This window comes from Cebus imitator, unplaced genomic scaffold (genome assembly GCF_001604975.1).
Source record: "Cebus imitator isolate Cc_AM_T3 unplaced genomic scaffold, Cebus_imitator-1.0 Scaffold859, whole genome shotgun sequence".
NCBI classification, from domain to species: Eukaryota; Metazoa; Chordata; class Mammalia; order Primates; family Cebidae; genus Cebus; species Cebus imitator.
In genome coordinates this window covers 183,807-190,543 of record NW_016108174.1, presented here as the reverse complement: position 1 = coordinate 190,543, position 6,737 = coordinate 183,807, and the positions used below count along the sequence as shown (strand labels likewise).

General features: G+C 42.6%; 1 long non-coding RNA gene across 1 annotated transcript in view; it reads left to right on the top strand.

The window, feature by feature from the left end:
• The window catches only part of LOC108297907, a 22,668-nt gene that overhangs the window by 9,660 nt on the left and 6,271 nt on the right, over positions 1-6,737 (top strand). The window contains exons 2-3 of the long non-coding RNA XR_001822382.1: positions 3,180-3,285; positions 3,376-4,356. This is a non-coding gene — a long non-coding RNA (uncharacterized LOC108297907). The remainder of the gene's footprint in view (positions 1-3,179; positions 3,286-3,375; positions 4,357-6,737) is intronic.

The window sequence follows — 6,737 nt, the reverse complement described above, 5'->3', positions numbered from 1 at the left end:
AATTTTTTGTATTTTTAGTAGAGACGGGGTTTCACCATGTTGACCAGGATGGTCTCGATCTCTTGACCTAGTGCTCCACCTGCCTCGGCCTCCCAAAGTGCTGGGATTACAGGCTTGAGCCACTTCGCCCAGCCAAAAAAAAAAATAAATTTATCTTTCCACTATTTAGTATCCTGGGTGCAAAAAAATAAACTATTTCTACTGCTCGTGTATTAGGGAAACTCCTCACCAGTTTTAGGCTCTTATATTTTTTCTTATTTTATCTCTTTTTAAGCCTTCATTTCTCATTCAAAAATACATCCCAATGTCTTACAGTTAGTATCCAGCTATGTGGAAATAATAAGAAAACATCTCTGTTGTTCAAGTATTACATTTTTTTACCCATGAATTATCTATAATGGGCCAGGTGTGGTGGTTAATGCCTATAATTCCAGCACTTTGGGAGGCCAAAGCAGGAGGTTCACTTGAGCCCAGACAAGCCTGGGCAACAGAGTGAGACCTTGTCTCTACAAAAAACATAATCAGCCAGGCATGGTGGTGCCTGCCCATAGTCCTAGCTACTTGTAAAGCTGAGGTGGGAGGATTTCTTGAGCCTGGGAGGTTGAGGCTGCAGTGAGCCATGATTGCACCACTGCATTGCAGCCTGGGCAAGAGAGTGAGATACTCTTTAAATAAATAAATAAGCTAGGTGTGGTGGCTCACACCTGTAATTCCAGCACTTTGGGAGGCCGAGGCAGGAAGATCACCTGAAGTCAGGGGTTCGAGCCCAGCCTGGCCAATATGGCAAAACCCCTTCTCTACTAAAAAGCAAAAATTAGTGGGTCATTGTGGCACATGCCTGTAATCCCAGCTATTCAGGAGGCTGAAGCAGGAGAATCACTTGAATCTGGAAGGCAGAGGTTGCAGTGGGCCAAGATTGAGCCACTGCACTTCAGCTTGGGTAACAGAGTGAGACTCTTTCTCAAACAACAACAGAAACAATAAATATCCACATTGTATGTTTATGTGTTGTCTTTTTTTTTTTTTCTTTTGAGACAGAGTCTCACACTGTTGCCTGGGCTGGAGTGCAATGGTGTGTTCTCTGCCTTCTGGGTTCTCTCAATTCTCCTGCCTCAGACTCCCAAATAGCTGGGATTACAGGTGCACACCACCACACTCAGCTAATTTTTTGTATTTTTAGTAGAGAGGGGTTTCACTATGTTTGTCAGACTAGTCTCAAATTCCTGAGCTTGTGATCTGCCTGCCTCAGCCTCCCAAAGTGCTGGGATTGCAGGTGTGAGCCACGGTACACCTGGCCTGTTTATGTTATTATTTAAGGATTACATGATAAAACTTTTCCATCCTTTTACTTTCATGTAATGTTTTCTGTAAATATAATTATAGATACACATTAAGGTCAAAAAATATGTAATGAAGATTTAGTTACACTTCACCCAGTTTCCCCCAATAGTGCTATCTTACAACATAATACACAATATACGATATCAGAATGATGCAATTAACATTGAAGTAATGCTTTATGCCATTTTAACTATGTGTTTATTTGCGCTATCATTTTACTTTTGTGTTATACTTCCATTTAAAATTTACTGTAGAATCACATGCTTGTCTTTTGCTTTTCATTTTTCTCAGTGTGACAAATTCTGTGTTTTAATATATGTGCTAGTTTCATTTACATTTAATAAAATGATTCACATGGTTGGATTTAAGCTTACAATTTTAATATAAGTTTTCTTTTTGTCTCCATGATTGTTATCCTTTGCCCTGTTTCTGCTACTTTTTGATTATTTGAACATCATTTAGTAATCTCTTTTGATTTTTATCTTGGTTTTATGTTGGTATCTCTGTACAATTTTACACTGGTTGCTATAAAGATTACAACATGTATGTGTAACTATTCATGATCTATTTCTATTTAATAATAAGCCTAATATTTTCCCCATCACATAGACCTTTTACAGTCCCCTCTTTCGGTTGAAATTGTTATATAGAGTATATTTTTTATAAATAGAAATTATAGCAAAGATGCTATAATTAAGCTTTTGATATGGATAATTTACAGAACTTAAAAACTAAAAATCAGGTCTTTTACTACTATAATTATTGTTTATTCTTCCTGCATTCTTTGGGTTCAATGTTTCTCTCTATTATTGTTTATCTTTCACCTGAAAATTTCCTTTAGAGTTGATTTGTTTTAATTTTTTTAACATATCTACAAGAGGTAAAATGTTTTAGGTGTTCTTCATCTGACAAGGTCTCATTTTTTTACCTATTTTTAAAACAAATATTTACTAGATATAGCCTTATGACTCAAGAGTTCTTTCATTGTTTGTTTTGACATTGTAAGAATACAACACTGCCATTTGGTCTTGGATGTATACTCATAAAATATCTATCAATGTTTGAATTGTTGATTTTCTGTATATATTATAAAGCTTTCTGTCTGCTTTCATAATTTTGTAATAAGTTTCAGTAATTTATTATGACATGTTTAGGCATTTTTAAAAAAATCTACCTGTTTAGCATCACTGAGTTACTTAGGTCTTTAAATGCATGTTCTTTACAGAAAGTCCTTAGCGGTGACCAGAGGCTGGGGAGAAAGGGTGAAGGGTGACTGCTAATTGTGGGGTTTTTCGTGGGGTGATGAAAATGTTTTAAAATTAGATTATTGTGATAGATGCATAATTATGTAAACACAATAAGACAATGTAATTGTACATTTTATACTAAGTGAAATTTATCTCAATTTTTCAAATAGAGACAGACTATATGGGAACAAGGCCCACTGACCCATTGCAAGGGCCTGTGGCTGAATTTCACATCCTCCTATGTTTAAAGTGTAGGACCAGCCACAGACACCTCCTTGTTTGTCCCAGGCAAGTATGGGGTGATCAGCCTCAGGACAGGCCAAGGGCAGGTTTTTGTCTCAGTTCCCCATGTGTCTGCAGCACTGTGAGCACTGAGGCTGTTGTCCCATGCTGAACAGTAATAATCAGCCTTGCCCTCAGGCTGAAGGCCCAAGATGGTCAGGGAGGCTCTGGTCCCAGACTAGGAGCCAGAGAAGTGCTCAGGGTTCCCTGAGGGCCGATAATTTCCAAGCATCACAGTTTTGGGAGCACTGTGAGAAATCTGTTGGTACCAGCCCACATTATAACGTCCAATGTTGTTGCTGTTTCCAGTGCAGGAGGGGGTGAACTTCTGTCCCACAGACTCTGACACAGAGGCTTCCTGGGTCAGCCCAGACTGTGCCCAGGACCCTGCATCAGAGGAAGGAGGCACAGAGAGGTTAGTCTGGGGCTACTACCCACCCCACAATGTTAAAATATAAGGAAAAAATCAACCCGTGTCCCCAATAATCATTTTGGCCTTTCACAGGCCAAATGAGCAGAGGGTGAGAAGCTGAGGAGGAGAGGGGTCCAGGCCATGGTGGAGATGCCCCAGGCTCTGCTTCCTAAGCCCACAGCTGAGCAGAACTGCACAGAGTCTCTCTTATCCTCTACTCCCAAGAGTACAGAGAGCACCCTTCATGCAACTCATACCCCACCCCCTGATGTCCCTGGGCCTGAACTTGGGGAAGGCTGAGTGTGGGGTGGGGCTAGGGGAGCCTCTTCTGGCCCTGGGAGGTTCCAGCTGCTGGGGAAGAGGAAGAACAGAGCAGAGGGCCTAGAGCAGAGGTCCAGGGCCTGGTTTCCCAGTTGAGACACCCACAGACCCTCAGGGACAGGCCACAGTTTCCTCCACTCAGAGCCCAGGTTTGTTCCTGACTGGCTTGAAGGTCCTGGAACAATGCTAGCCCTCATCACTGCCTTGCACACACCATCCCCTCATAGAGGCAGGGCTGATGCCCCTCCATCCCCACCCCAGGCTCTTTGTGCTACATGGTGCTCACCTTTGCAGCACATTTCTTGCTGCAAAGATGTGGTCTCCTTGGCATGAGGTCATCCTCTGCTTTTTCCCCATTTAGATTTTGTTGTGGTTGGGGCCACAAGTGAGTGACCCTCAGAGATAACATGTCCTGTGCCCAGTGGCCAGAAGAGAATGAAAGCAAACCTCCCCAGCCTCCATATCAGCCTGAGGGCACCTGCTGCTCTCTCTCATCACACTCCACATCCCCCACAGCAGGCCAGGCTCTGTGACCCTCAACACTTGTCCCCATAATAGCCATGATGGGGTGAGATTTTTAATAGAAATGCACAGGAAAATTATTTTTAAAAAGAGGCCATGATTATTAAAGAAGGAAAGGTCTGCTTCTTTTGTGGACATGAGGAAGATGACCAAGGACACCACTCTTCCCAGAGGCAGACAGGAGCCACAGCCCAGAGAGGAGCCACCAGGGTGACCAGGTTCCTGCACCAGGTGGGCTGTACACGTAATGGCGAAATTAGGAATGGGGGAGGTTAAGAGTAGAAGGGTTAGTGTTTTATGAAAAAAATCAGCAAGTGAACCCAGAAGTTCCAAGACACCCTGTCTATACCCTCTACTCACAGTCCATTATTTAGCAATTCATATATTCTTTTTTGTTGTTTTTGAGGGGTTTTTCTGAGAATAGGTTTTGCTCTTATTGCCTAGGCTGGAGTGTAGTGGCACGATCTTGACTTACTGCAACCTCTGCCTCCAGGGTTCAAGCAATTCTTGTGCCTCAGCCTCCTGAGTAGCTGGGATTACAGGCGCCCACCACCATGCCTGCCTAATATTTATATTTTTAGTAGAGACGGGATTTCACTATGTTGGCCAGGCTGGTCTCAAGCTCCTGACCTCAGGTAATCCACTTGTCTCAGCCCCCCAAAGTGCTGGGATTACAGGCATGAGCCACCGCACCTGGCCTCAAATATTCTTTTACATCACTTACTTTGTGTCAGAAACCATTCTATTTGCATCATAAATGTTAACACAATTATTTTTCTGAGGACCTAATCCACAAGTGTAGTTTCAGTGGCATTGTGTGCTGATATAAGATTACACACACACACACACACATACACACACACACACACACTTATACACATACAAACATGTATAAGTTTGTGTATGTGTTTAATGCTTTAATCTGCATGATTCAGAAAAAAGTTAGTGTGATAACTTTCATAGTGATCTACACAAAACAAAAAGATATCTGTGACCTTGACAATTTGATTCGTCGTGGTAACACTAAAACCTGTATATTATTATTACTTAATAGTCACTCAGCAAATATTCTTGATTGAAAACTTAGTGAATATTTAAACACACACACACACACACACACACGCACACATTTCCACCTATCCCACCCTGGGCAAAAATATATATATATATATATATATATATATATATGATGAAAATATTGTTTCAGTCTTTCCCTTTTATTTGATAATAATTCTTCATCTAAATTCTCAGCCATTTTTTTGGGAGCCACCCGAGATAGATCTACTTTCTCACACACAGCTCCAAGCCCTCTCCATGTCTGATGTGTTCTACATCATAAAGTAACAATGAATCTGTCTCTCCTCTTTATCCCCACAGTAACTCATTTAGATCTTCCCACCAGGATGACACTAGCAACCCCATCCTGTCTTCCTGTCCCAGGCCTCTCCATTCTATTTTCATTACAGCTAGAGAGTCACTGACCAAATGCCAATGTGAGTTCATCTTTCACCTCACAGCCCTTAAGTGATTCTATGTGCTTTTCTCAGGGTTCATTTTGCTGATCTGCCCCCCAATCTGCACCCCAACTCTGAAGCCACCCTAAGTCAGAGATGTTGGAAACAGAGTGACTCCATCTTGAATAGGGGCTTGGTAAAATGAGGATGAGCCATGCTGGGCTTTGGTTAGGCATTCTTAGCCACAAGATGAGATAAAAAGTCAGCCAGACCATACTGATGTCACAAGATACAGGTCATAAAGACCCTGCTGACAAGACAGGTTGCACGAAAGAAGCCAACTCAAATCCACTGGAACCAAGATGGTGGGAAAGTGACCTCAGGTTATCACCACAGTTACAAATGCTATGGAAACATCCAGAAGTTACTCTATATGGTTTCTGTAAGATTTATTGCCGAGGTAAAATGAGGAAACTGAGGCAAGTATAAGAAAATGAGAAGCTAATTTATTCAGCTCCCGGGCGAGGTTCTGTGGTCCAGGAAGGGGCCAAAGAAGTCACGCCCAGCTGTTCAGGTCATGGGGTTTTATGGGGAGGGAAGGCGAATGATTGGCTAATGGCGAAACAAAACGAAGGCAATTGTATTGGCTGTCAGGAAGCAGGAAATGCCTGGAACTAGTTGCCATTGGTAGGTTGGTGGGACTTTGGATAAGTGGGCCTTGATTGGCTGTTGGGGAAACAAAGTGAAGGCAATCTTATTGGCTATTAAGAAGCAGGAAATACCTGGAGCTAGTGGTCAAGGATAGGCGGGCAGGACCTTGGGCAAGTGGGCCTTCTGGGGGCATGCAGAGCAGGCTGCTACCGGGCAGGGTCTGATGATGTTTCTTTAAAAATTTTTCTGCAAGGTTTTTTAACAGTGGGCTGGGGGTTGGATGCATGATTTAGCGCTGAATGTGGCCTTGGGTCTGGTATGTGTAGGCAGGTGCGGGGAAGCCATGCAGCGAGGCCACATAACGAGCTTGGGTGATGACACAGTTATTAGGTGTGGAGAGAGATGGATGTGTCTGTTTAACCCTCTGCGAGGCAGCTGGCCTTACAGTTTCTATTTTTAAAAAGAACTTCTGGGGTCGGATCCAAGATGGCCGTTTAGGAACAGCTC